General features: G+C 37.4%; 1 long non-coding RNA gene across 2 annotated transcripts; it reads left to right on the top strand.

Moving 5' to 3' along the window:
• The first annotated feature begins 14564 nt into the window (after window positions 1–14564).
• LOC126959097 (uncharacterized) lies at window positions 14565–21404 on the top strand. Of its 2 annotated transcripts, XR_007727475.1 has the most exons (4): window positions 14565–14645; window positions 18445–18534; window positions 20181–20258; window positions 20884–21404. It is a non-coding gene; the product is annotated as an uncharacterized LOC126959097 (long non-coding RNA). The 2 variants fall into 2 exon arrangements; XR_007727474.1 differs by having other exon boundaries at window positions 20181–21404.
• The last annotated feature ends 2435 nt before the right edge of the window (window positions 21405–23839 follow it).

Raw genomic sequence — 23839 nt, 5'->3', positions numbered from 1 at the left:
CCGAAGTATTGTTCTGTGGTATTACATAAAGAAAGAAAGAAAATTATGCAAGGAGATACTATCCCATCATTTGTCTTTGTAACTTGCTAAAAGCAACAAGGAACAATGAATACGCATGAACGTTTTGGCTATTTCCAGTTACTTCCTTAGATCTCTACATATCCTAGGCACATGTTCTGCCTTCCAGGTGAATGCTGGCAAGAGTTTTACTCAATGTTTTTTTCACAGTAAACATTTCTGGCTTTCAGTATCTGTCTCCTCGTTTCCTGTTACCTGACTGTTGAATCAACACCAGATAGTTTATTTTGTGTCATCGCAGTGCCTCAATTCTGATATTGATCAGTGAGTATAAAGGCTAAGACATGACGTCAATGAGACTCACACATAGTGATTTAAATGGGATAATATTTTCCTCTCTCTTTTGCAGGAGAGTCTGGCGTAGGGCAGGGTTTACTCATTTGGTCATCTAGTGACCTAAGGTGAAAACTCAACATGCATCTTTCACCACTGGGTCTAAGCACCTGCTCCAGCTTTCCTAATTCCAGGGGTTGAATTCACTGACACCATGTCTGCGTGTCAGTCAATGAGGACAGGGAAAACAGGCGTGAAGATGCACCTTCATGTTCAAGGACCCAAGGCAAAACTGGTACCTGTACCTTCTGCTCCAAACCAGTGGCTGAGACCTAGTCACATGGTCATAATTATCAGGGACAGAAGCTGAAAAATGATAGTAGTAGCATCACCACATGACCACCAGAATAGTGAAAGGCACCAATTAATAAAGGGAAGAAAGATATAATGGATATTAAAACACAGGAACAGTCTTTAACGTAGTATGAATGTAAAGTTTCTAGAAAAACAATGAAAAGGATAGAAAAAATATGCAACTTTCAACTGGTAGAGAGAAACAGTGGAATGACAGAAAATTACCATCAGTCTTGCTGACATCAAGAAAGGAAAAGAAGAGCAACATCGAAGAGCTTGGAAAAATGAAAAGTCCCAAATAATCATAAAAATAAATCTAAATATATCAGTAATTATAATTCACATAACTACACCAAAGCTTTAGCTTTAAAACAATGATTGAGAAACAGAGTGAAAAAAATCTCTTAAATGCCATTTAAAAGAGAAACAGTTAAGACATCAAAATTGAAAAGAGTTGAAGGTAAAGGGTAAAGAATAATACAGCAGGTAAGTATTAAACAAATAGCAAGCTAATTTACCTATGTTAATAGCAACCTAACGAAACTTTAAGGCAAACAGTTTTAATAGAAATAAAACTCCGACAGCTTCAAAATATCAAAGGCTTAATTCACTGGGAAGATATTTAAAAGTTAAATTTGTATGAACCTAACAATTTAGCTTCAAAATGTATACAAAAGCAAATATTGAAGGAACTACAGAGAGAATCGTCAAAGCTATCATTTCAGGCTACCCTCTTGGTAATTGATAGATCAAGGAAACAAAATCCAGTGATGATTCAGGTTTTGACCAACATAATTAGCATGCTTAGTTTAATGGACTTAGGAAAAATTTCATGATTCCGTGAAAAAGCCAAGTCACTGAAGAATAACAGTGTCATCACATACATAACATTATAGGAAGCTCAAAAACTTGCAAACCCAGCATACAAAAAAGGGATTTAGAAATTCAAGTATATGTGCTAATACTATAAAGAAAATTTTAAAAAATTAAAAGTAAGAAGTTTTAATTTTAGGTTGTATCTACTTATTTTCCATTATGAAAAATGGAGTCATTTGCAAGGCTCCAAACATTAATGTTCTATTCTATAAGCGCATGTGAGAGAGCGCATGTGAGAGAGCGCATGTCCTGTCTTGTATAGCAGTAGGCTTTACCAAATTTTAAGAAAATAAAGCCACAAAATATTCCAAGACTAGTCTTCAGGTGGCTTGTATTTCTGTAGAATACCCAAGTGATTGGCAAATGTCAGCAAGTGGGTCATTGCTAATAGATTCTTGAACTCCTGCTCCGGGACAGTGCCTTCTAGTCCCTATGCAAGGAAAATGAGAAAAGCCTCATCTCCAAAAGATGAAAATCTCAAGAAGAAATTTTGGTAAGATCAGCTTTTATGGCATGTATGAATGTAAATTTATGAGTCTGAATGGTAGTGCTCATGTGTGAAGAGTATTGTCTTCACTGTGAAGGTGTCCCAACTCCACATGGCTTTGGATCTACTGGGAGCAGCAAACACCACGGCACTGGAAGTCTAAGAAAACTATGTTGTCCCAAGATGTGGTACCACTCGCCAGTCTCCTGCCTAACAATCAAATCCCTTTGCATATTCTTTAAAAAAACAACTGAAATAACTTTTTATATTCTTTGCTAATAACCTAAGCATTGGTTAAGATCTAATCTGAAGTGTCTTTGCCATGTAGAGTCTCACTTTTACAAATTCGAAAAGACATTTTTTAAAAACATCTGATAAATTCTACTACACAGAATAAATTATTTGAATTTAAAAACATCATAAAGTCAAAAGACAAATGGCCAGTAGAAGAAGTACTTGCAATTTATATCAAAGGCAAAAGGTTATTCTTTGTAATACATATAAACCTCCTAGAAATTGAGAGAAAAAGACCTACAGCCCATTTGGAACAATGGGCAACGTATATGAATATATAATTCACAGAGAAAGAGATGCACGTGGCTCCTAAACACATAAAAAATGCTCAAGACAACTGATTATAAGAATAATGCAGGTTGGGCACGGCAGCTCACGCCTGTAATCCCAGCACTTTGGAAGGCCAAGGCAGGTGGATCACCTGAGGTCAGGAGTTCAAGGCCAGTCCGGTCAACATGGCAAAACCCCGTCTCTACTAAAAGTACAAAAATTAGCTGGGCATGGTGGTGCATGCCTGTAATCCCTGCTACTCAGGAGGCTGAGGCAGGAGAATTGCTTGAACGTGGCAGATGGAAGTTACAGTGAGCCGAGATTGTGCCACTGCACTCCAGCCTGGGCAGCAGAGTGAGACTCCATCTAAAAAAAAAAAAAAAAAAAAAAAAGTAAATTTTTAAAAAACTGCCAAACCTGCCATTACCATATTCACCTGTCAGAATGCCAAAATCCATTAAATCTGACAGCACACCCTGTTGGCAGGCTGTGGGAAAACAGGGTGTACCACACATTGCTGAAAGGAGCACAGAGCAGTATTACCCCATGGAGAAGTTTCTCATTATCAATCACAATTAGCAAATGCATATAATCTTTGACTCAGAAATTTCACTTCTGAGGATTTTTCCTACAGATAAACCCATACACACATAGTTTAGTCCATACACATTTTTGTCATAGCAAATAATTAGAAAGAACCCAAGTCTCATCAAATAAGGTTTCTGTTCAGTGCTAACAAAATTTAATGTGAGTCACTTTATAAATTTTAGTTCTCTAGTGTCCATTTTAAAAAAGGGAGAAGACTCAGGTATAATCTATTTTAATAATATATTTTATTTAGCCCATATAGCAAAAGTCTTTTCATTTCAATTAGTCATCAATATAAAAATTGTGAATGAGATATTTTGCATTCCATTTTCACATAATACAGTGTATTATACTCATAGCAAATCTCTATTAGCACTAGCCACATTTCCAGGATTCATAACTCCATATGACCAGGGGCAGCCCAGGCCTAGTTAATAAATACACGATTAATCTTAGGATGGGTCTCCCAGAGCGTGAAATCTGTGGGAAAAACTTAAGTGCAACTATCATCAGAAAGGTAATTCCAGGTAAGCAGCAGTGAGAAAAAAGTAAAGTTAGGCAAGAAAGAAGAAAGAGTAAAAGGAAGGAGCTTTATGAAGTCAGCACCACTTGGTGTTAAGGTGTCTGCAGGACACTGAATCCTGTGGGGATCTTCCAGTATAATGTACCTCAGGTCAGTTCCCGGTGGCCAGGGAAAGGAGGAACGGAGAGAAATCTATCCATAAGCTCCTGTCTCTCACGGGGCAAAAGTTTGGCAAAAAATGTTGCAGAAGAGGTAGAGACCCAGGGAAGTGCCTGGAATTAAAGCCACACCTCCACACTCTTCTGCAACATCCTGGGCTTCAGCTAAGCCGGAAGCCTGGTGCAGGAAGGGTCAGGAGAAGTGTTAGGGAAGGCACCTTTAGACTATGCCCTCATGAATTTCATTGGACGACAGTTAGCAGTCACAGTAGTGAAACTAGGATTGGAAAAAGTGGACCAAGGCTCCAGAGACAAGTGAAACCAAGAGGATCAAAGCAATTCATAAGAGATGTATGGCTTGACCGCCTCATGGAACGATCAGCAGCTGCAAAGGCAGGATGAGGAATGCTCCATCAATACTGACATAGAAACGCCTCTCTAACATATGCCTCATGTGAAAAAAGCAAAGTGCCAAAGAGTGCATACAGTATGCTACACTTTGTGGATGAAAGGCGGAGAATAAAAATCACCTTTGTATTAACTTATTTTTGCATGAAGAATTGCTGGAAGGCTGGACACAGTGGCTCACGCCTGTAATTCCAGCACTTTGGAAGGCCGAGGAGGGTGAATCATTTGAGGTCAGGAGTTTGAGACCACCCTGGCCAACATGGCGAAACATGGTGAAACTGCATCTCTACTAAAAATATAAAAAATCAGCTGGGCGTGGTGGCACATGCCTGTAATCCCAGCTACTCGGGAGGATGAGGCAGGAGAATCGCTTGAACCTGGGAGGCAGAGGTTACGGTGAGTCGAGATCGTGCCACTGCACTCCAGCCTGGGTGAGACAGTGAGACCCTGTCTCAAAAAAAAGAAAAGAAAAGAATTGCTGGAGAAAACCCAGGCACTAACAAAACTGGTTCCCTAAATGAAGAGTGAAAGAGGACTAATGGAGAAAGTGGTGGGAGGACACCTCTTAGTGGATGCCTTTTTATATAATTTTGATTTTTATCTCTCGTGACTATATTTCATAATCAGATACAATACACCTTTCAGTAAAACTATGATAAAGACATCTGGATAAGGTGGTAAGATTAGTTATTCTCAAGCACCATCTTTTGATATGTTTAGTTTCATTCATAATGTATTCACAGTTTCAAACAGTTCTTATATATTCTCTCCTTTACTGAGATTTTATTTTCTTTTTCTTTTTTTTTTTTTTTGAAACAACGTCTCACTTCATCACCTAGGCTAGAGTTCAGTGGTGTGATCTCAGCTCACTACAACTTCCGTTTCCCAGGTTCAAGCAATTCTCCTGCCTCAGCCTCCTGAGTAGCTGGGATTATAGGCACAGGCCACCACGCCTGGCTAATTTTTGTATTTTTAGTAGAGACGGGGTTTCACCATGTTGGCCAGGCTGGTCTCCAACTCCTGATGTCAAATGATCCACCGCCTTGGCTTCTCAAAATGCTGGCATTACAGACATAACCCACCGCACCCAGCCCTGAGATTTTATTTTCCTTCCATGTTTGGACACATCTCAGAATTGACTAGATTCAAACAGTTTAATAAAAAAGTTCAGGATCTAGGAAACAGTGAATTCTTATTCACTTGTTTGTGTTATTGTTAATTCTGCCTTGTTTTGTTTTAATTGAAAGGTAGTCGGGCTTGTTGAAGATTCTTCCACTATTATTGGACATTGACTGTTTTAGTGAAGAAGTATGACGTCTCTACTTATGGCTAGCCAATTTTCCCAGCACCATTTATTAAATAGGGAATCCTTTCCCCATTTCTTGTTTTTGTCAGGTTGTCAAAGATCAGATGGCTGTACATGTGTGGTATTATTTCTGAGGGCTCTGTTCTGTTCTATTGGTCTGTATCTCTGTTTTGGTACCAGTACCATGCTGTTTTGGTTACTGTAGCCTTGTAGTATAGCTTGAAGTCACTTTCCTTACTCCTTATATGAAAAGTAATTCAATATGGATTAGAGACTTAAATGTTAGACCTAAAACCATAAAAACCCTAGAAGAAAACCTAGGTAATACCATTCAGAACATAGGCATGGGCAAGGACTTCATGTCTAAAACACTAAAAGCAATGGCAACAGAAGCCAAAATTAACAAATGGGATCTAATTAAACTAAAGAGTTTCTGCACAGCAAAAGAAACTACCATCAGAGTGAACAGGCAACCTACAGAATGGGAGAAAATTTTTGCAATCTACTCATCTGACAAAGGGCTAATATCCAGAACCTACAAAGAACTCAAACAAGTTTACAACAAAAAAAACAAACAACCCCATCAAAAAGTGGGCAAAGGATATGAACAGACATTTCTCAAAAGAAGACATTCATACAGCCAACAGACACATGAAAAAATGCTCATCATCACTGGCCATCAGAGAAATACAAATCAAAACCACAATGAGATACCATCTCACACCAGTTAGAACGGCAATCATTAAAAAGTCAGGAAACAACAGATGCTGGAGATGATGTGGAGAAATAGGAACACTTTTACACTGTTGGTGGGACTGTAAACTAGTTCAACCATTGTGGAAAACAGTGTGGCGATTCCTCAAGGATCTAGAACTAGAAATACCATTTGACCCAACCATCCCATTACTGGGTATATACCCAAAGGATTATAAATCATGCTGCTATAAAGACACATGCACACATATGTTTATTGCGGCACTATTCACAATAGCAAAGACTTGGAATCAACCCAAATGTCCATCAGTGACAGATTGGATTAAGAAAATGTGGCACATATATACCATGGAATACTATGCAGCCATAAAAAAGGATGAGTTCGTGTCCTTTGTATGGACATGGATACAGCTGGAAACCATTATTCTCAGCAAACTATCACAAGAACAGAAAACCAAACACCGCATATTCTCACTCATAGGTGGGAATTGAACAATGAGATCACTTGGACACAGGAAGGGGAACATTACACACCAGGGCCTATTGTGGGGAGGGGGGAGGGGGGAAGGATAGCATTAGGAGATATACCTAATGTAAATGACGAGTTAATGGATGCAGTCCACCAACATGGCACATGTATACATATGAAACAAACCTGCATGTTGTGCACATGCACCCTAGAACTTAAAATATAATAATAATTAAAAAGAAAAAAAAAGAAGGCACCTGAAGAAACAAACAAACAAACAACAAAAAGAAGTATGAGGTCAACCTGAATTTTTTTCTCCTTGATGTGACAGAATTTTTCTACCTGGTTGACTGTAAGATTTATTGTTTTATCCTTGACGTTCAGCAACTTCAAGAAGCTACGTCTTGGCATTTATCTTTCTGTATCAATTGTTCTTGGGTAAGGGCATGCCCTTTTGACTGACAGATTCAATCATGTTTCATACTTTGTGCTTTGTGGCTGTACATATGTTCTTGTTTCATTGGTGTCAAAAATACTTATTTTATATTTTTTGTTCCCTATTGTATTCAGTGTATTTTTTTCCTCAACATTTTATTATGGAAATTTTCATGCATACAGTAAGGTTGAAAGAATTTTACAGTGAGGAATCATTTATTTACTGCCTGGACTCCATAATTAACATTTTATAATATTTGCTTTATTATATATCTGTCCATCTAGCCATCCTTCTATGCATCTTTAGTAGATCTTATTTTATTGATGCATTTCAAAGAAATGATGCCATTACATTTCTCAATAAATATTTCAGCATGCATTTCACAAATTAGAATTTAATATGTATTTATTTTTACATTTGCAATAAAATTAACAAACAACAAATATAAAAGTCTTAATTCCATGATTTTCACAAATGCATTGATGTAGGTAACCAGATCCCTTAGCAAGACAGAAAATGCTACAATTGCCTGAGAATTTCCCTCCTGTACATTTTCAGTTAATGCTTAGCTCTAGCCCTTCCCCTGACAGGCAATCACTGGTCTGCTATTTTTTTTTTTTTTTTCCACCATGGATTAGTTTTGCCTATTTTAGAACTTCACGTAAAGGGAACCACAAAGTATGTGCCTCTATTTTGTAAAGTTTCTTTCATTCGGCATGTTTTGAAATTCATCCATGACATTATAGGTGTTGATAGTTTGTTCCTTTTTGTTGCTGTATGGTATTCCATTGCATAAATACCTGATGCATTTTTTAATTCATTCCCCTGTGGATGGACAAGTTGGGCTAATTCCAGTTTGGAGCTGTTATGAATAAAATTGCTATGAATAGTTTTGACATGTCTTTTTGTAGAATGCCTGGGTTGAATGGTGGTATATGTTTAGCTTAATAAGAAGCTGCTTCAACCTTTTCCTAAAGTGTATTATTTCACACTGCTATCAACAGCAAATGAAAGTTCCAGCCTCTCCACATCTTTGCTTATATCTGATGTTGTTAGTTATTTTAATTTTAGCAGCTCTGATGAATGTGGAGTGGCATTTTATCATGGTTTTAATTTGCATTTTTCTGATGAGCAATGTTGACTAAGTAGTTTCAGATGTTTTTTGGCCATTTGTATGCCTCCCTTTGTGAAATGCTTGTTAAAATCTTAGGGCCATTTTTAGTCAATTGTTTGACATTTTATTATCTTGGCTTATAGTCTTTTGTAAGATACATGTATTGTGGATATTTTCTCTCATTAATTTTCTTAATCAAATCTTTTGATGAGCAAGTTTAATTTTGATGAAGTCTAATTTATTAAATTTTTTCTTTTAAAATTATTGCTTTCTTTGTCCTAAGAAACCTTTGCGTACCTGAGTCATAAAGGTATTTCCCTATATTTTCTACAAGCATTATAGTTTAGATTTACATTTAGGTTTCTGATGCATCACAAGTTAATTTTGATGTGTGCATGAGATAGGAGTTGAGATTAATTTGTTTTCCATAGGGATATCAGTTATTTCACCACCATTTACTGAAAAGTTTTTTTATTCCCCCCGCATTGGATTGCTTTGGTGCTTTCGCCAAAAGTCAAATGACTATATCAGCTGTATTAGTGCAGGTCTCTCTCAGTTACACTTTCTGTTTCACTGACTTATCTGTCAAACTTTATGATACTGTCTTAATTACTGTGGCTTTATAGTAAGCCTTAAAGTTAGGTAGGTTAAGTACTCCAAATTTGTTCTTCAAATAGACATTGTAACCATACTCAGTCTTGTAATCCATGAGCATAGCATATCTCTTCATTTTTTAGTCTTTTAAAATTTCTCTCAGTAATGTTTTCTGGTTTACAGTGTAGAGGTCTTACTGATGGCTTGTTAAATTTTGCCTAAGTATTTCATGCTTTTTGACAGTATTGTAATGAAATTTTTAAAATTTCATTTTCCAATTATTTGCCACTAGTATATAAATATACCACTGGACTTGGTGATTAACTTTGTATCCTGCAACCTTGTTAAATTAACTTATTAATTCTTAAGTCTTTTATTCATGTAATTAAATTTATCAATCTTTTTCTTAATGGTTCCTCAAGCTTATGTGTTGCTCATAAAGTTCTGTGTTATCCCAAGACTAGGAAAATACGTTATCACTTAAAAATATATTTTGACATCTTACATTTAGATTTTCATTCTATCTGGTATTTAGTTAAAAGTATGGCAAAGTAAGAACCTAGTCTTATGCCAATCTAATAATTGGCATAGTTAATTGTTTCAGCACCATTTATTCAATAAGTTATCCATCTTTGAATTGGCTTTAAATAGCCACCTTTATCTTATACTAAATTACAAAGCAGATATGGGTCTGCTTCTAAAGTTTGGAGTTTGGTCTAAAGAAGTTTTTACCAATAATAAGATAGTTTTATTAATTATGATAGTTTATTTTTTAAAAATGTATTGGCTAATTCTGCACATTGACTCTTTCAGATAAACTATAGAATTAAGTTTTATGAAATACCCCATTGGAATTCTTATTGGAATTGCACTTAATATACAGATTCATTTGAGATAACTGTATGCTTTTGAACGTTAAATATTCTCTCCAAAAATATAATTTGCATGTCTCTTTTTTAGATGTTGTTTTATGACTTCAGTAGAACTTTATAATTTTTTTCACATAGGTCTATAATATTTTCCTCTAGCTTTTCATAAGTATTTTATAGTTGGTATCATCATGGAATCTTTTTATATTACATTTTCCAAATAATAGTTGGAAAACGATTTTTCATAATTTCTGTCTTCATTGATTTTACAATACAGCTGAATGTAATTGAATTAAAATTAATAAAATATAATAAAATTTTTGAATAGGCTCCTCAGATAATTTCATAGATGAAGGAAGAGAGTCTACCAGATACCAATACATTTCCTTGTATTCAAAGAACAGTCTTTATGAAGCAGCTTGAGATTCACCCGCATTTGTACCTGTAGTTGAATAACATCCTGATATACACTAAGACTTGTGAACCTAAAAGATTTCTTTTTCCTTAAAAGCTCAGGGATCTAAAACAACTGTGTTTTCTCTATTACCTGTGTTCTTATCAAGAGAAAACAATGAACAACAATTGTTTCATTTTGGCTTATGCACTCTCATCCTTACATTACTTTTGTGACTCTGTCCTGAAGATTATAAGTTGAGTCCACCAGTTTATCAGACCTGAAGGATATTAAGCTTCTCCCGATATACCCTTACTCCATTTTTAGGAAGTAGCAACTTCATGTGGAGGAGTGAACAACATAAGAGTTTAGAAAAATCCCAGTGAGTATGTTGATCAGATCCCTTCTTGGGCACAAAGAAACAATGCTGAATTTTTAATAGTATGTCCAAATTATAGAATGATTAAATTTCTCCATTTCATATTAAGCCAAATACATTTTTTCCAGTGCTATCAAAAGGATGAATAGACAGGGAAATATCCCACCTGTGCTCCTTTAAAAAAAATGCACAACCACATTTGAATCCAGAAATACCACCCAATTTTCTAAAGCATCTCACCAGGCAGCATTTTCGCCTCATAAAACTCAATATAATAAGGCTAAATGGAATGTAGATGTCAGGGGAAAATGCTCCACCACTTCCTGCAGCCATTCAGCCATTCAGGTATTTATAAGACCTTTCCCCAATCCTTCCTAATGTGTCCTAAGCGTTCATCTATTCAGTGGGAAGCTCTTGAACCCAACAGCCCAAAGTGGGTTTAAAAAAAAAAAAAAAACTCACGAAGCTTTTCTGTGGCAGAAAAAGCAGATAATGTGGCTCACAATGATTGCCACTCATTGCTTTCCTTATCCTGGGAGTGAGGGCTGCCCTAATTCCAAATTGTATGGTCAAAGTCAGACAGAGATTTTAAATTTTTTTCTTGATTTAATATCCTGTAAAAATTCTCAGCTGGACATTTGTCTTTCTCTTTTATGTGTTATTCAGGGTTTATCAATATCATCATGAATGATGACCAATTATTATAAACATAATTTTTGAGTTATTTGATTAAGACTTTTAATTTTTTAGTACAAATTTCTAACATTCCTACTCACTAATGAGCCACCAGGTTAGCTCAACCTCCTGTTAATGGACCTGCAGTCATTGTCATATGTACCATGGACTGTGGTGTTTTGCTTTCAATGTTTAACTGTGGCTCCCTTGATTTGTAACTGAAACCTAAAGAAATTCACTTTGTTCTCACCTATAAGTGAGAGTTAAATGATGAAAACTCATAAACAGACACTGGTGTCTACTTGAGGGTGGAGGGTGAGAGGAGGAAGAGGAGCAGAAAAAATAACTATTGGGTACTAGGCTTAATACCTGGGTGATGAAATGCTTTGTAAAACAAACCCCCATGACCATGAGTTTACCTATATAACAAACTTTACATGTACCTCCAAACCTAAAAGTTAGACAAATAAATAAAATCATTATGACATAAAGACATTTTTCAATTACCATTTAAAAAAACAACTCATTATTAAAAATGAAAAGGTTGGTTGTTGGCAGAATTTCAAAATGATTTTTATGGAATATATTAATATGGATAAATAAATTCATCTTCTCAAAAAGAAGAAATGCATTCTGTATATATGTATTTCGCCCTTACTATGTGTGAGGCAGTCACCCTTTATTCAGGAAGCCCATTCTAGTGGGGCCTGTGATCAGGTCAAAAGTGAGTTATAGCACAATGAGGTAAGTGCCGTGGTGAAGGATGGTTTTCCTTGGAAATAGAATAAGTTTCAACTTACCAGTCCTGAGGGCTTACAGAGGGTTTCCTGGAGGAAGTTATCACCTGGATGAGGCCTGAAGATTAGCACTGAAACCTTGGAGGGGTAGGAGTTGAGAAAAGCAGAGAGAAGGGAATGTGAGCAGACCCAGATGGAGACAAGAGCTTGCCTGGTACAGATGGGGATAATCATGAAGGCCCCAGGATGGAGCAAATAGACATGAGGCTGGAGAAGTATGTATGAGCTAGATCATGGAGTGCTTAGACAACACATGTGAAGGAATTCCTACCTTGAGGATAATGGGGAGGTACTAAAAGGTTTTATGCAGAGGAACAAATTTGGATTTCAGATCACTCTGGCTACAGCATGGAGAATGAATAGGCTAAGGGCTAATTAGGAAGCAGTATTCCAGTACTCTCAGACAGAGAGAGATGGTGATTTAGTAAAAGCTATGGTTCACAGGGATGATGAGCAGTGAATACTTTGAAAAATATGAAGAGGCAAAACTGACAGAAGTTGGGGAATACTGGCTATGGGGCAAGCTGGGAGAATTATCAAGGGTGACACCCATGTGTCTAGCTTTGTGGAGACATGTTTTACTTAAGATCCCAGGGCAGATTTCTTAGAAGTAAAGCATTGTCTTCAGAGTCAGACCTATATATGCTCTCAGCTCTGCCACTTGCTGGGACTGTGTGTGCACATACTTTAAGTCATTCACTCCAGTAACCGTTTTTGTTGTCTTTCAATTTTTCTTATTCTACCCCTTTGCTTTCTATTCTACCAGCTTTCTTTAGATGACAAATTATTGAACCGTATGAAAGGATGGAGTTTTGGATTCTGCCCTGAATGAGACCTGGTTAATCATTGTGTAGGCAAGTCTGTCCCTGCCTAATGCTTGGACTGGGTTCAGGGAATGCAAAACCTCATGGTCTCTCTAGACTATTGACCTCCCTCTTTACTGAATGGAGAGATGGGGAAGGTTTTACTACTGTTAGAGTAGCTCTGAGCCTGCTCTGAAGGAGTCTTTTCTCATTCCTCTTATGTACAATTCTTTGTGGACATTATACAAAAACAAGATGGACTTCCACCCAAAATTTGGTTTACATATTAATACTGATGATACCACACATGCATTAAGAGGAGATAGAAAAGCTTATTACTTACATAATGAGCCTCTGGGGAGAGCCTGCCTCTCAAGCTGGGTTAAAAATGGCTTTGAGAAAACAGGGAAAGGAAACAGGCTTGGGCTTTTTACTGTGGTTAGGGCATAGGGCTACAGTGAGGGGTCTCACTTCAAGAAGAGGCTTGCATGCTTTTTGAAACTCCCACAGGTGCCAAAGAAGGGACCACTCAGGCTTTCTTATCAGCTTCCCAAGACGTGGAGCAGAAGAGGAAGAGGGAGGTGTAAGGCTTAAGAGTTGTCAGTAAGCATCAACAAAGGGAGTCAGACTTATTCCATGAATTTACACCCCTGAGTTGTAATCTTTCAGTTGTCTAGCACAGTAGTTCCACTTTAGAAAAATGGCTTTCAACACCCACAAAGTAGTTCTTGTTTCCAAAATCAAAGTTTTTCTCTTTTCTCTAAGATTACTTCAGTGGTTTTTGTAACTCCTTAACACCTAGTTATTGTGTTCCTGGGGCTACCTAAGACTCCAGCCAAGATTGCAAAGACAAGAGCCAGCCATAGACATGCAGACAGTACCCAAAGGAGGCCCCAGAACTGACTGATGCCCCCTTCCTGACTGTGGATAAAAAGGAGCATATCAGTCAGAGAATAAGTGCCAGCCTATTAGTTTGGCAAAAGGTGAGCCATACAAAGAAATTACTGGAGCCTCCGTATCACTTTACCGTTAAGTGACTAATCTCTGATCTCTTTCCATGACTACATCCAGAGGGCAACTGCTGGACCAGGAAGGAAGACTCTGCCACAATGATGGGAAAAAGGAATATTGAGAGCAGCAAGGGCAGGTAGAGGGGCAAACAAGGCAGCATCCACAAAGAAACCAAGTGAAGCACTGTGGCCAACCCTCCTCCCAGGTGACACGCACAGTATTCCGATCATAACAAAAATGCTTTGGGCCAAATGTAATAAATCTGCTCTTAAGTAGCAGGTAACTGAGTTTGCTGTTTTTGCTTTTAGGACTTGATATTGGGCAACAGTTTAAAAAAAATGAGATGTTTTTGAAAAGAGGCTTTGATGTGCCCCTTTCCCCTGGACTCTGCACGTACTGCAAGTGCAGGTGGGAGATGGAAGGGTGGAGGGTGGAGGGGAGTAGGGTTCAGCCCAGCCCTGGGCAGCCACTGTGGATGCTGCTCCACTTCACAAGTTACAAGCAAGGCTCTTGACCTAACTCTGACTGCAGATAATGGGTGAAGTCTGAGACAAAGTGGAACAAAGGCAGCTGGATGGCTACTTTTCAGGTGATTTCTCTTAGGACAGGAGGGATTCTTTTCAAAGAAAAAGGTTGGAAAACTGTTACCATGGAAACTCTCCAAGTTCTGAAGTGATATTATCAGTAAAGCTCTGGAGAGAAGACGGAAGGTGGTGGGTGTAGTACTCATGAATGGATACATTCTACAAGTTGGGCTTTTTCTTTCCTTTTAATAGTAAGTCTGAATGTTAAGAAAAAAAGAAGGTGATAAAAGTAAAAAGAAAGGCAAGGAAGAAAGGAAAAGAGGGAGAGAGGAAGGGAAGGAGAGAAAGAAAACAACAGGAAACAAAATAATGTAAGATAGAAGGAGCGAGGGAGAGAGAGAGGGAGGGAGGGAAGGAAGGAAGGAAGGAAGGAAGGAAGGAAGGAAGGAAGGAAGGAAGGAAGGAAGGAAATTCAAACTAAATTTATTCCAAGAAAATATCCTTGGTAGCAAGAAAGAGCTGCCTGTGGAACTGCCGCTGAGAGAGGGAGGTTAGATTCTGTATGATTTTGATGTTTATGCTTTATTAAGGGTGATAGAAGAGTTCATTCAGTGACTGGATTTCTCCCACTTATTACCATATCTGTAACGTTGATTATTATAAGACGTACTTACCTTGAAATCATCGAGTTATTATTGGTTTAACACAAAGCTCATACTATGTTGTCTGTAATGGCATGCTATTAATAGCATTATGAAATATAATGATTAACATGTGCTTGATATCAATAATGAAGCTAGTCATAGGCTAATTCTACTTTTAAGACGGTGCAACTTAATCTATTCTGATTGGTAAAACAATATACTTGGGAGCAGAATTTACAAAATACTTAGAAATAGTTGCATTAATTATTCTGTATCATAAACCTGTCAAGTAGGTTATTAACTCAACTCCTTTGCTCCACCCCTTTGTCATGCTTGCCTGGTAAAACCCCACTTAAGTTCAACCCAACTCCCTGTCTACTATGCACAGGCTGAATGTGGTTTGAGAAGCACACACACCCAGGCTGACTGGCCACACTTTAGTTTATGACTTTACTGAGCGCCCATCACTGCCAAGAGTCCCTTACACAATTCTTGTAACATTCTTCTATCCTCCTAGGTGACAACTCACCTCTCTTTTTTCCTTAAACCTTCAATATCCCCTCCTCATCCTCAGTATCAACATGTGGCTCACTCTCATTTTGCTGAAAAAATAGAATTCGTAAGAAGAGTATTTCCTCATTCTCCTACCCCAATCTCCTAACCCATCTTTATGTGTAATGATATCCTCTGGTTCCCCGCCCATGATGATGAATTATATCCATACTGCTGTGTAGGACCAATCCTTCCATATGTAACTGGATCCCATTCCCCAGAACTCTCATAGCCGTTAGTCCTGCCATCAGTCTTGCTCTCTCTATTCGACATTATCAAATTTTTTCTTTCTCCTAGATCATCTTCAATAACATAAAAATAGCTGTGTTACCTTCATGATTAAAACAAAAAGACAAACACAAATTTCTCTTGACTCCTCTAACCCCCACCTCACTTTGTGCCTTTGTAGCAAAATTCCTCAGAAACACTCTCAGATCAACTCCATTAATGGTTTTGCCCTCATCATTGCAGAGAAACAGCTTTCACAGTAGTCATCAATGAAATCCACATTGCCAAATCCCACAGTCAATCTTCAGTCTTCCAGTTACCTGACTAACTAGCAACGTATTGCAATATCTCCTTCCTCAAACACTTTCTTTCCTTGGCCTCTGAGACATTAATCCCCTGATTTTTCTTCCACTTCACTTTGTTTCCCTTTCAGGCTACTTTGTTGACTCGTTTTCTTATTTTCAGGCTTCAAACGTAGGACCTGACTTATTCGTCTCATGGCTACTCTAATGACTTGTAAATTTCTATCTCTAGCCAACACCTCTCCCCTGAACTCCAGACTTGTGTATCCAACCTTCTATGTAGCATTTCCATTTGGATGTCTAATAGACATCTCCAAATACAGCCCTTACCTTTTCCCCTGTCCACACTAACCCTCCCCTCTCCCAGTATTTCCCATGCAGTAAATGATGCTACCATGCACCCAGTTGCTCAAGTCAAAATGTTTGCAATCAGTTTTGAATACTCTCATCTCGCATTTTAAATGCAAGCTCTTATCAAATTCTGTTGGTTCTACCTTCAAAATGTATCCATAATCCAACCACTCTTCAACTCCTACACTGCTCTCAGGCTCCTTCAAACAACCACCATCATGTCTTGCCTTTATTAATAATCTCTTATCTGGTCTCCATACTTCTACTCTTACAAGGCCATGGTCTCTTGACACAGTAGTCAGAGGACTTCTTTTAAAATAAAGCCGGGTCATTTTCATGATGAAAACCTTCTGGTGGCGTCTGATCTTACCAGCAATAGAATCTAAATTGCAGTCGTCCCTTATAAGATTCTACATGATCTGGCTCCTGTCTACCTACCACTGATTTCCTCACTCACCGTTCTCCATGCACACTGGCCTCACTGTAATTCTTTGACAAGACCAACCATGCTCACAATTCTAGGCTGTTGCATTGGCCAGGGCTCTTTTCCCCTAGATACTTACAGGGTTTATGCTCTCATTTCGTTGAGGGCTTTATTCAAATGTTTCTTTCTAACAGAGACTATCTGACCACCATATGTAAATTATTCCAATCCATTCTTTATCCTGCCTTACCTTTTTTCACTGTGCTAACTTATGTTGTGTCCTATATGTATTTGTTTCTCCCTTTCTCATCTGTCACTAGACTGTAAGATCCACAAGAGTCTGCTTCTTTTTTTCATCGCTGTATGTTTTTCACATAGTAGACCTTTCATAAATATTTGTCAAATGGGCTAATGAAGGAATGAATCAGATATTATGTTAGGATCTTCCATTCACTGGGTATCTCAGTTATTGTTGTGATTCTAATCCCATTCTGGGGTTACAAGATTCTCAGCCTTATGCTGTGCCAGAAAATGAAGGATCAGGTCGTTGGTGGTTAACATACTGATATGTGATGCTGTTGCTGGCATTGCTTCTAACTCCCATCTATCTGCTTCCTGCACCTCACAAATATTCTGCACAGAAGACATGAAGCCAAGACTCAAAATTTATAAGGACCATCCTTTTTGGATATTGCATTGTAGCTAGACTAATCTCTACCAGCATTGCCTGCCTCCTTCCCATTCCTATAGGAAGATCAAACCTTCTTAGGAGAAGCCATACCCAGCTCACCACTCAAAGAACTTCCATCCCACTTCTCTATGGAATTGTCAAGAAAACCTTCTCACCGAAGCTGGGGAAGTAAGGTTGTCCTTTCCTCCTAGCTGTGGGCATGTCTCACTGATGCCAGAGTTTGGAGGAGAGAGGACCAGTAGAAGAAATCAGAGATATAGGAGAATGTAGCTAGAGCTTTAGTAGAGAGCTTCCTTCCTTTCCTATAAGAAATGAATATTTTCAGAAATGTATAATGGAGACAGTGAGGTTGTTCTGAAGCTCCCAGGAAAACATAAAAATAATAGTACTGTAAATGAGTTAATTCTAATAAAGGAATTGTTATTTGCCTGAAAAAAAGAATATCTTGTTGGGTTGATCTCACTACAGTCAAAGCAGGGAATATTTTATATGATATTAATCTCTGAGGCTCCAGAGAGTTTATAGATGACACTGAACATCAAAGCAGTGTTATCGCTTAGTTTTTCATGGCCAAGACATGCATCTCCTAAGCTTGATGGCATTTTGCGGTGGAAGTCATCTGAAAAATTACTAGTCTACCTCTCTGGGACAACTCTTTATCAATTGCTCTTAGAATGCACTTCTAAGAGCTGAATCAGTCCAGTTCTTGGCAAAAGTTGGAATGCAACCCTTAACAATTCATTTGTGATAACAATTGGGAATAGAAGAAAGGAGTTGAGTGGCAGTTGTTTGTTTTCAGGACCACAACATAAACTCTTCGGTGAGTACAAAAAATAGCTTTAATTTCTCCTCTTTCAGGAGAAAAGACATAGTTAGAACATCAAAGATGTTGGAATTAGGAAGACATTGATCCAGTTAATTTTGCAGCCACTTGTTATATCTTCTTGGGTAAGTTTCCTGACCCTTCTGAACATCCATGTTCTCATCTATAATATGGAATTAATAATGTAGTCTACATAATGGTGTTATTATCAGATTGAAGTGAGATCATTAAAGTGCTGACGACAGAGCCTGTCATGTAGCTCATATTCAAAGGCTAGTTATATGCACTATCAGCCATTGCCACAATGATGCTGCATCACAAACCACCTCCAAACTCAGAGGCTTACGATGACTCTCATATATTCTTTTGTTTAAAAGTCTGCAGGTTGATTTTATTATTACACTATGGACTTAAATGAACAGCTCTGCTCCAACCTGTAGGTCAGCTGGACTTGGCTCCAGCTGCTGGTTGGGTTCAGTTTTGTTCCATGAGTGTTTACTCCAGGGCCAAGGTTAAGAAACAATAGCTATCTGAGTCATACTCTTCTCATGGTGGGTCACCAGAGAACCAAGAAAGCTGAAAGACACCAGCACATTTGAGGCTTCAGCTCGCATCATCTCTGCTAATATGTACTGGTCAAAGCAAGTTACATGGCAACCCCAACATCAATAGAGTGGGTTAATTCCACCCACAGCAGGATGGGGAAGGAAGTGCACATTTGCTGAACAATAATGTCAACTACCCCACTATAATAATAATGATGGTAATGATTGCCAAGTAGAAAAATAATCATTGATTATTTTCTGCTGATTTTGTTTGACTGCCAATTAATTCTCTGCTAGTGATTGTCTTAGCTATTTTCCCAAGCAATGTTAAGTTTTTCCCAACCATATGTGACTTCGATGTGTGGTTTTAAAGAATGACTTTTGCATGAAACCCCGTCTCTACTAAAAAAAATACAAAAAACTAGCCGGGCGCGGTGGCGGGCGCCTGTAGTCCCAGCTACTCGGGAGGCTGAGGCAGGAGAATGGCGTAAACCCGGGAGGCGGAGCTTGCAGTGAGCTGAGATCCGGCCACTGCACTCCAGCCTGGGTGACAGAGCAAGACTCCATCTCAAAAAAAAAAAAAAAAAAAAAAAAAAAAAAAAAAGACAATGACCTGAGTCGTGCAAATCCTTTCCATCAGCTCGGGAATAGACAAATAGAGAACTAAATGAGTCACCAAATGCAACTCATTCCTTAATGTACACTGACTAACTCATTTATGGTGTTGGCATCTCCTTGGACATCTCTGAGCCTTGGTTTACCTTATTTGAAAATGAAAAGATGTTCTCTTAAGCTCCTCCTAATTTATTAAGTATTTTCCATAAATGAGAGAACTTTTTCTTTATACCCGTGAGTATATTTTGTTTTATACTTGTCTTATGCATTTTAAGTAAAACAGACAAGCATTTAATGCAGTCAATTGACATTAATTTGAGGGGAAGCTAAGATTAAATGCCAAATTCAGTTCAGCCACAAAATAGCTCATGGACAATGGAAGTGATCCGCAAAATGCATTTCCTTGGCCTTTGCTGTGATGAATAGATGACTTGAAGAGGACAGTTCAACCTAAAACCAGGAAAAACATCTTAGGTATTCCTTTCTAGAATTATAAATGCAAAGCACACAGGGTGGAGGTAGGGGAGATGGCTATAAAATATAAAGGAAAAAAGAAGGCATTTGTCAGATGCTATTGGCAATCTAATCTTACTCTCTGTCATTTATTTAAGGCTTTCGGGAAGGAAGAGAAGGCCCCTGAACCATCCATGGATGGCAGTTATCAAGTCTACAGAAACATCAAATGAAAGGTTATTTTACCAAGTTTTATCATCTCTACTCAAACACTCTACTGGCAAGTAAATCAGAAGAAATGGGCTAAAGCTACAACATGAAAAATATAAGTTAGGCATGCAGGGAAGTTTCCTATCTTAGAGGGTTGGTATGTATTGTTAAATATCTTGAGGTTATTTGACAGCTTTTCCTTCCAAATCTCTCTGTGGGGAGTGGTGAGGGAGGGAGAGAAATGACTGACGTTTATTGTTAAGAAGGAGCTGGAAGTCTCATGCATGGTATCATATTAACATCACATAAACTCAGCCAGGGACATATTAAGAACCTTATATATTCAGAAAAGAATTCAGGATTGTTTGAGTTGGACACATTATCCCCCAAGGAAATGCTGTTAGGAAATGGTGGAATTGGTCTTAAGCCTAGCCTCTGATTTTCCACATTATCACATTTTGATTTGTAAGATACACACCTAGATTTGGAAAGTTTTATTGGCTATCGGACAAGCAGGGAGATAGACAAAATTAATGCTCACAAAGTCCTTTTCAGTCCCAGACATCTGTGAGTCTATGATATACAACAAATTATTTCCTCTGCAAATCCAAACCATAGGCTACATAGTACAAATTTTTTCCTTGTTTTCAGCTGTCAGCTACTTGACTGCCCCTCACCGCCACTTTGCAAGTCTTGATTGCCAAGCATTTATTTTCTTTTTCCAGTTTGTCTGGAAGACAGAATGCCTCAGGAAGGGATTGTTGGGTTTTTCATATAAAGCACATGAAATATCTGTAATTATGGATTACATTTTTGTACCCAATATATGGCTGAAAGGAGTCCTGTGATAGAAACTTTTAGAAGATAATTGAATGTGTCAGCTGCATCAAGAAATTATGTACTTGCTTCACTTCGACAAACTGTAATAAATAGCCTATTGTCTGGAGAGTTTGCTTGGCATTTTCTTTTGCATTACAAAATTGTGCTAGTCCTTGTCACTGAATTTTTGGTTAACAACTCATAGAAACCCTTTGAACTAGAATTCATCTGTAGATAACAGTTATTGTGCATAGCTACCTAGAAAACAACAGATTTTAGTAATTCAACACTTCATTTCTACTATTACCCCAGACAAAGAATATGTGTATTTTTTTACCAAATTTACTTGGTTAAAAGCAAGAAATGTCTTATGCTGAGTGGTAATTAGCATTTCTCCATCTGAATAATGAAGTGAGAGAAAAAGCATTTATTCTTTATTCTTTATGTTTCCAATTGTGTCTTCGCATAATTGGCTTGGAACAGAAGTATCTTATTAAAATGTACAATCAATAACAGAAATAGGATTTCCAAGAAGAAGAACAAAACAAAATATAGTTGATAACTTCCTATTAAACCTCAGCCTTATATTGTATGCCCTCACTAAGAAGAATTGAGCTTATTTAAAAATAAATAAATCATAAATCATAAAAATCTAGTAGAAAATGGAAATAAATAGTGGTCATATCTGTATATAAACTGGAGTGATCATTTTTTAAGCTCAAAAGGAGTAGAAGAAATAACAGAGAGGGAGATCAGTAGATTTTTCACGTACGATTTCTCTCAAAATTGCTTAACAGGCAAATAAACCAGAGGAAATACTTGCTTCAAATAGGACAAAGGGTGGTATCCTTAATAGAAAAAGAACTCCTGCCAAAAGGTAATGAAAGCATTAAGTTCCCAATAAATAAAGGGGAAAGGAACAAAGACAATGAAATAGAGGCATATTAATGGCTAATAAACATTTGAACATTTTTCAACCTCACTCATTATCAACAAAATGGAAATTAGAATAACAATGAGATACTATTTTTAACATAACAGATTAATAGAACTGTAAAAAATGTGAATATTCAATATCAGAGATTGAGTGCAGTGACACAGACACACTCAACACAGCTGGAAGAAATATAAAGTGGCTCCAGGCTTTAGGAAAGGAACGTGGCATGCTATTCAAGAGTCTTGAAAATATTCTTACCCTTACCTGGGAAATTCTCTTTCTGGGATTCTATTAATGGAAATTCATCTGAAATGAAGAAAGATTTTTCTGCCTAAAGACATTCATTGCGATGCTGTTTATAATATTAATATTTGGAAATAAATGAAGTTTCTAAAAATAAGAGTGATATTAAACAAGTGAGAATAAAAATAATGTAGTCATTCAAAGATCTGTAAAACGTTTTGAATAATATCATAAAATGCCTAGATTTCAGTGTTAAATATAAAATTAGAGTATAAAATTTTATATGTAGAATAAGATCAAAGACGTAAAATACCTATAAAAATGACTGGAGTGGATTATAACAAAATGTTAAGAGTGGTTTTGTCTGGTGGGTAGGATTATGGGGAAGATGGCTGTGAAATTTATTTTCCAAGTGGAAACAGTTGGGAGATTAAAAGGGGCCTGGATCAATGGTTATGAACTAAAACGCTCCAGTATATATGGTCACATTTCTCTCAAACTGACTTCAAACGAATTTTGTCTAAAATTATACTGCTGTAAATGATGAGTAAGTGGAAGAGCTCAGTCATTCATTTGAAGGTGGTCTGGGAGAAGTGTGGTCAGGAAACAGCTCTGAGAAATAGAGGAGGGAAGTGGAAAGATGGAACGTTGGAGAAACATTCTAGGCCAGAAGTAGGGACTAAGAAACACGATGTTTAAACATTTGCAGAAGTCCTAACCATCAGTAAGGAACTGATAAAGGTTCCGGCTATGTGATGAAATACTATGCGGTCTTTAAGAAGAATTAAGGAATATACATGTGCTGATCTGGAAAGATAACTACACTACAGTTTATAGGAATATAAGCAAGTGGCTGACTGATATTTTTAATGGAGATTCCAATCTGGCCATCTGCTGGCTGGACAAGGCCTGAAGAAGTATTTATTGTGGCTGGCACCTTAACAAATTTGACTTTGTTGCCAACATTTAAAAACAAGGAATTGTCATACAACAATCTTGATTTCAACTTCTCTTGGAAAATCTGAAGCTTTAGTAAGCCAGCCTGTATTCCCATGGGCAGCAATTCTATGAGGTGTGGAAATCTGCCCCCTTTAGACATAGCTGTCTGCCTCAGTTTCCCCAGCCCCCACCACTCCATACCATCTCATGTTCAGTTTGCTTCCCTTTGTAACCCTTGATGCAGTACCTTATTCCATTTTCCTTAAACAGTAGATAAAACTCGTGCATATTTTTGTTGTTGTATCTGTAAAAGCAAAAGAAAAAAATCAATTCACAAACAAGATCAAGTTGTTTACAATGGTTACTTCCAGTAGATAGGATTAGAAGACAGAGGCCTAGAGAGAAAAAAACTGAGCTCTTACTTTATATAAATATTATAAAGCATTAGATTTAAAATAAATTTTAGTTCTTTTTTCGTGCCACATAAAAGATAAAAATAAAATTACATATTACCTGTGAAAAACATTAAAAAGGGGACCATATGTGGAAATTTGATAAGTAGAAATTGATATACATTAGAGAAAAATTATTGCATTATTTATTGTGCATATTTCATCTTAGGAGGTGAATTGCCAGATTAGATGACTGTTGTTCTATGAGTTATACATT

This window comes from Macaca thibetana, chromosome 7 (genome assembly GCF_024542745.1).
Source record: "Macaca thibetana thibetana isolate TM-01 chromosome 7, ASM2454274v1, whole genome shotgun sequence".
Taxonomy (NCBI): domain Eukaryota; kingdom Metazoa; phylum Chordata; class Mammalia; order Primates; family Cercopithecidae; genus Macaca; species Macaca thibetana.
The sequence above is the reverse complement of the archived record's forward strand: the minus strand, read 5'-3'. Positions and strand labels throughout refer to the sequence as shown.